At 45.5% G+C, this 7,500-nt stretch overlaps 1 protein-coding gene across 1 annotated transcript in view; it reads right to left on the bottom strand.

Annotated features, from left to right (window-relative positions):
* The window catches only part of igdcc3 (immunoglobulin superfamily, DCC subclass, member 3), an 84,558-nt gene that overhangs the window by 7,300 nt on the left and 69,758 nt on the right, over positions 1-7,500 (bottom strand). The gene's annotated exons all lie outside the window — the stretch shown is intronic.

Here is a 7,500-nt window from a genome sequence, read left to right as displayed (position 1 = left end):
AGAGAGAGAGATTAATGATTGCTCTGAGAGAGAGCGATGGTATTAGATGAGAAGAGAACAGAGAGAAAGGGAGGGAAATAGTGCAGGAGAGAGAGAGGAAGAAGATGCTACGATAAGGAGATATTAAGGGGGATGAAATATGAGTTTGTGTACGTGTGTGCGCGTGCGCATGTGTGCGCGCGTCTGTGTGTATGTACATGCATGTGTGTGTGTGTGTGTGTGTGTGTATGTGTGTGTGTGTGTGTGTGTGTGTATGTGCGCGTGTGTGTGTGCACGCGTGTGTGTGTGTTTGTGTGTGTGCACATGTGTGTACGTGCATGTGTATGTGTGTGTGTGTGTGTATGTACGTGCGTGCGTGTGTGTGTGTGTGTGTGTGTGTGTGTGTGCGTCTGTGTGTAAGGAGGTAAAGATAGAGAGCATGAAAGATAGATATACATATAGAGTATCTGTGCATTGATCTAGGGCGGAAACAATACCAACACACCATCAAACAAAGACCTTCTCTGTATTTGTGTGTGTGTGCGAGTCTGTGTGTGTGTGTGTGTGTGTGTGTGTGTGTGTGTGTGTGTGTGTGTGTGTGTGTGTGTGTGTGTGAAAGGAGGCTCTGAATGACAGTAATGTATCTTCATATTGTGGATATAGCTGCTTGAGATCAAAGGCTTTGAACAGCAGCAGCAGCAGCAGCATCAGTGAGGAGAGGAGCTGCTGCCACTGATCAGCATCAGAGACTGAATGTACAGTGGCTTAGAGCAGAACAACACACACACACACACACACACACACACACATGCACACACACACACACACACACACACACGCACACGCACACACACGAACGCGCACGCACTCACGCACCACTCACTCACTCACACACTCACTCACACACACACATTCAGGAAGTGCAGACACACAAAAGGACAGATGCATACAAAGAAAGACACAGCCCCTCCTCGTCTTCACACACACACACACACACACACACACACACACACACACACACACACACACACACACACACACACACACACACACACACACACACACACACAAACACACTCGCACACATGCACACACACACACACACACACACACACACACATGCAAACACAAACAGACACACTCACACACATGCATACACATACACACACACACACACACACACACACACACACACACACACACACACACACACACACTCACAAGCCTGGATACTCCACAGAATCATTCAAAACCTTCCCATCTGTCACACATCTACAGTTGCTTTCTTCTGTCTCCTCTACCTCCCCCCCTCCTCTTCTCCTTTCTCCACCCCCCTAACCCCCTCTCCTTCCACCCCTCTTCTTTCCTTCTCCCTCCCTCCTTCCTTCTCTCCCTCCCTCCCTCTCTCTTCTCCTCTCCTCTCCTTTCCCCCTCTCCTTCTCCCCTCCCTCCGTATGTCTTATCTTCCCTTCTGTTATTTTCCTCTCTGCGGTCTTTTACTGACACCCTTTTGTGTGTGTGTGTGTGTGTGTGTGTGTGTGTGTGTGTGTGTGCGCGCAAGTGAGTGTCTAGTGTGTTTCACTGTGCAGTTGAGTACTCAGCAATTTGCTCTCTTTCTCTCTCTCCCCATCACTTTCTCTCTCTCTCTCTCTCTCTCTCACACACACACACACACACACACACACACACACATCATTGACAGAGTGAGTGTGTGTGCAGAATTGAGATGTGTGCAATGTGAAGTGGTGCTGATGTGGTACACACGTATACACTATTAAGAGCTCAATGCCACAGCTATTCTTCAGGGAGAGAGAGAAAAGAGAAGGAGAGAAAGAAAGAGAGAGAAAGAGGGAGAGAGAGGGAGGAAGAGAGAGACAAAAGAGAAAGAAAGATAGAAAGAAAGAGGGGGAGAGAGAATGAGATAGGGGAGAGAGAGAAAGAAAGAAAGAGAGGGAGAGAGAGATAGAAAGAAAGAGAGAGAAATTGTTTGCGGTATTGCTTGCTGTACCTACAGCACGCACACACAAACACACACACACACACACACACTGAAAGAAATAGGAGAAAGATGGAGAGGCAGAGAGAGGCTGGGGTTGCAAAGATAACACCTTTGAAATATATTTTTGCCTCTGCTGTGCAAAATAGTGTTTATCATGCCAAAAAGTCACCCTCTTTACACACACACACACACACACACACACACACACACAAAAGTGTGCTTGTGCACAGACACAAACACACACACACACACACACACACACACACACACACACACACACACACACACACACACACACACACTGAATTTCACTGAGCTAGGTAAGGAGAAAGTAGTCTGCGGAAAACTTGCAGAGTGATACAAAATAGAAAAATCTAAACAGAATGGAGGATGTGTTGCAGGAAGTGGACAAGGTAAGAATGGGGATGAGAAAACTGAACACACACACACACACACACACACACACACACACACACACACACACACACACACACACACACACACACACACACACACACATACACACACACACGCACACACACACACACACAGGTTCACCCAGGACACACGCCAGTAGGCTGAGTTGACTTGTGTGCCACTACATGTAGTGGATTGAAAGCAGAGCTGGAAACAGTGGCAGGCGTACAGGGGAGCTAGCGTTGGAGGTCACCAGAGATCCAGGGACTCCCCAGGGAGCCGTACTGCCGCTGCTACCCAGCGGAGGTGGCCCGTGGTCGGGCACAGACAGAGACGGAGTGGGCCGGTCAGGTGGTGGTTCAAGGTCCACGTCCAGGCCAGGTGGAATCAATCTCAGCATTGTTAATCACCGCGGTGACAGGGGTCCGTTCCCACTCCTGTCTCAGGAGATCAACTAGCTTCTAGGACACACATGAACTTTGACCCCTGGGTTGGCAATGTCTGGACTCCTCTGGGTCTACCTGACCTTTCATCAGAGTGATGGATGGAGTGTGTTTGTGTGTGTGTGTGTGTGTGTGTGTGTGTGTGTGTGTGTGTGTGTGTATGTGTGTTGTTTGTTTACAAGCAGGCAACTTGGTTGGACACCTCAGCAAGGGTCCTCAGACTGGCCAGTTCCCCTGGGGATCTGTCATGTGTTGCCATGGCTCCATATGTCAAGAGTGATTGCAGTGTGAGTGTGTGATTGTGTGTGTGTGTGTGTGTGTGTGTGTGTGTGTGTGTGTGTGTGTACAGTATGTGTGTGTGTGTGTGTGTGTTTGTTTGTTTGCCTGTGAGGGTATTTTTGTTTGTTTGCACAGAGACAGGCAACTTGACTGGACACCTCAGGCGGGGTCCTGAGAGACTCCCCTGGGGAAGCTGTCCAATCACATGCTGCCATGATTCCATATGTGCCTGAGGATGCTGTGGGGTGTCAAGCAGCACAGCAGGACACACACACACACACACACACACACACACACACACACACACACACACACACACACACACACACACACACACACACACAGGGTAGCAGCTTGAGTCCCTCTGCTACTGGTCCTCTGTTGGATAGTGCAAACGAGCCTGGACAGACACACACATACACACACACACGCACACACACAAACACTCCTGCTGTTGGCTTGCGGCTTATGAAATTCCACACCTGCTGGCTACATTCCTTTCTCTGTCTCTCTATCTTTCCCTCTTTCTGTCTCTCTCTCTCTTTCTGTCTCTCTTTCTCTCTTTTGTTTGTCGATTCTCTCTCTTGTCTTCCTCTGCCTCACTACTGTATATCTCTAAATCCAGCTGCTATCCAACTACATGTATGCTGCTATCCAACTATTTATTTCATATACTCTTCCTCATAAACACTTTCAATCTCTCCTTCATCATCATATGCTCATCGCTATCTCTATCTCTTTCTCTCTTCTCTCTCAAAGTGCCCCCTACTGTTCTAGACACAGTAGGAGTGTGTGTGTGTGTATGTGTGTGTGTGTGTGTGTGTGTGTGTGTGTGTGCGTGCGTGTGTTCTTGTACAAATGCAGCTTCACCAAATGGTCATGTTACACTGATACTCACGTCCTGAGACTGGCCTGAGGTCACACTCACAGAATAGACACGTAGCCTTTAACCCTCTAACCGCCCAAGGCGCCGTACGGCGACAAGCAACATCACTGATTAAAACAGACGGTAGATCCGAGTAGGGTGACAAATCGCCTTTGTACTCTCCACCACTAGTTGGCAGACATCCAGAGCTTCGATTCAAGCCCAAATTCGAGCAAAAAAGTTTTCAGGAAGTGCCTGCATTACTCGCGAGAAACAAAAAAAAAAAGACGCATTTCCTGTTTATAATGCGGAAGTGAAATGCGCGATCGCTATGCACAAATTGAAGCAGAAAAACGGCAAATGTTAAAAAACAAAGTCGTGTGTTATGAAGTCTTGAGTCTGCCATTCACCTACTCTGATTCTGAAGGAGAATATCTGCCTTTTGGAGATTATGATCGGTCGTTCATTGGCAGTGACAGTCAAGATGCGTCTGTGAATGGAGGTGGGTCTTTGCGTGTGTACGTCAATGTTTACCTGCAGCAATGTTGACCAAAGGGTTCAAATAAGCATGGTGTGCTTGGTGCCAGTGATAATCATGATGATAGTGTCTGTAATTGACATGGTACAGACAGCAGGTCTAGTAAAAATAGGGCTCTGAAGAACTACAAAGTCATCCGCGATAGGAACTGATTTGACCAGGCTACTTTATTATATAGTAACATAGGGATTGTGGTAATACTAATAGTTTACTATTGTTGGTTTACATGTGGCTGTGGTCCTGTTTGTTTGTTATGTCGGAGAAATTACAAAAATCAAAGTAAAACTGCTCAAATGTGTTCAACAATCAGTATTTACTGAAATGTGCATAATTTGACGCTATTGCCATCCTGTGACGTCATAATATGCAAATTAGATGAGTAAATGTACTCCCTTTATAAACTTTAGTTCATACTCAATGATTTTCACATTTACAGTAGGACTTTATCTCTGACCACTTTCAAGCCATGGCCTTTTGAATTTTTTATGCAAAAATCCAAAAAAACCCGGGCGGTTAGAGGGTTAAAGCGCTGTTGACCGTTTGGCTTCTTAACCACTGCACAGGGCGGACTCAAGACCTTCTGCTATGCCTTCTCTGAGCCCTCATGTCCATGCCCCCATACATATCTCTCTATCCCCCTCTCTCCTACATATCTCCATCTCTCTCTCCTCCATATCTCTCTATCCCCCTCTCTCCTACATATCTCCATCTCTCTCTCCTCCATATCTCTCCATCCCCCTCTCTCCTACATATCTCCATCTCTCTCTCCTCCATATCTCTCTATCCCCCTCTCTCCTACATATCTCCATCTCTCTCTCCTCCATATCTCTCCATCCCCCTCTCTCCTACATATCTCCATCTCTCTCTCCTCCATATCTCTCCATCCCCCTCTCTCCTACATATCTCCATCTCTCTCTCCTCCATATCTCTCCATCCCCCTCTCTCCTACATATCTCCATCTCTCTCTCCTCCATATCTCTCCATCCCCCCTCTCTCTCCTACATATCTCCATCTCTCTCTCCTCCATATCTCTCCATTCCCCCTCTCTCTCCTACATATCTCCATCTCTCTCTCCTCCATATCTCTCCATCCCCCCTCTCTCTCCTACATATCTCCATCTCTCTCTCCTCCATATCTCTCTATCCCCCTCTCTCCTACATATCTCCATCTCTCTCTCCTCCATATCTCTCCATCCCCCCTCTCTCTCCTACATATATCTCTATTCCTCTCTCTTACAGATTCAGATTCAGATTCAGATTCAGAAAACGTTATTACTGTAATCCCCGAGGGACAATTCAGTTCACAGCCAACCCATCCAAGAAGGGGTTAAAAGTTTGAAAGTGCATTGGCATTCACTAGAATTTATGCAATGTTAAGAATAATAATAAATAGACGAATAAATAAGTTGTAAGTAAGTGCCGCAGCAGTCATACATCTCCTGTCTACACACACACACACACACACACACACACACACACACACACACACACACACACACACACACACACTTCATTCACCAGTGACAGAACAGAGCAGCAGAGTGCAAGAACCATATCTCTATATCCTCCCTCTCTCTCTCCTACATATCTCTCTATCCCTCTCTCCCACTATTCTACCCATCTCATCTGCTCTAAGGGCATCTAGACAGGGGCGGTAGAGTGTGTGTGTGTGTGCGTGTGTGTGTGTGTGTGTGCGTGTTTGTCTGTGTGTGTGTGAGCTGGGGGGCACCAGGGTGTAGACAGGGGCACTGGGCGTGTTGGGACCATCTGTCCAGGTTACAGTTTTTCACAGTTGCTCAAACACTAAACCCCATTCTCTGAATCAAATTCTCAAATGCCTGAACACATTTATTGAATTATTCCCTTTTTTGGCAAAACCATAGACTACTTTCACCCACTTTCACCCATTTTACCAAACTCATTAACCCTTTTTGCAAAACTGTGAACACATTGTGCATTCTGATGCACTTCTTAATTATATTGATAACCAAACAATGCAGAAGTTGAACACAATTAGTGCACAGTTGTCTCCATTTGAACACTACCACTCAAAATTGATAACACTTCTGTCTAATGATGTGACAACCAATGTAAGTATGTTCAGAGTTGACCAAGACGCAGGGGACAACAAGTGTGTGTTACAGTAGAAGTGGGGTACAAGGAAGAGGAGGGTGCAGGTAGGAGGAAGAGGATGAAGAGAAAGACAGAGAGTCCCAAGAGTTGCAATACTGTAAATGATGATATTTGGGCAACAATCATTGACCATGTTCTGGTTCATGGAATGCCAATGAGAGTGGTCAGTGGTTTCTCTGTGGCGTCAATAATCCAAAGATTCAGCCTACAGAAGAGAAATAGCGTAAATGTCCATTATCATACAGTACAGTAATCACTGAACATCCACTGTTACACACTTACTACCCTTTGAGCTCAACTCTGAGAGAGTGAACGAGCTGAGTTATCAGTAAGTAAGTCTAAATTTAGGCACAATACAATATTACAGTATTTCATACTTACAGTACTATCAGAGTCTGTGGCATCACAGTACAAATCATATTCAGTACAGTATTGGCCTGTCTCTCTGTTCACTTACAAAACGATTGATTTATATCTTCATATAGGCTAGAGGATATGAGTAGAGAGTGATATAAGTCCTTATTCTTTATTTTCATTGTGAAATTTTATTTTTCAAATTAGAATGAATACAATTCCTCCAGGAGCCATAAACCCTGCCCTGAAAACTGTGTCTTCCATTGTTTGGTGTATTGTCTTATCACTGCTCTGCAGGAGTGTAATTTTGCCTGATGTGTTCAATGATTTGAGACCATTAGTTAGTTTTGAGCAAAGTTAAATGTGTTTTGAGGTGATTGTTCAGTTTTGCAACAAGATTGAAGGGTTTCAAGAATGTAGTTTGAGAAATGAGTTTTGTGTTCACAGTTTTGAGAAAAAGGTAAAGAGTTCTGAAAAAGGTGTTCTAGCAATTG

This window comes from Sardina pilchardus, chromosome 21 (genome assembly GCF_963854185.1).
Source record: "Sardina pilchardus chromosome 21, fSarPil1.1, whole genome shotgun sequence".
NCBI lineage: Eukaryota > Metazoa > Chordata > Actinopteri > Clupeiformes > Clupeidae > Sardina > Sardina pilchardus.
This window is presented reverse-complemented; position numbering and strand designations above follow the sequence as displayed.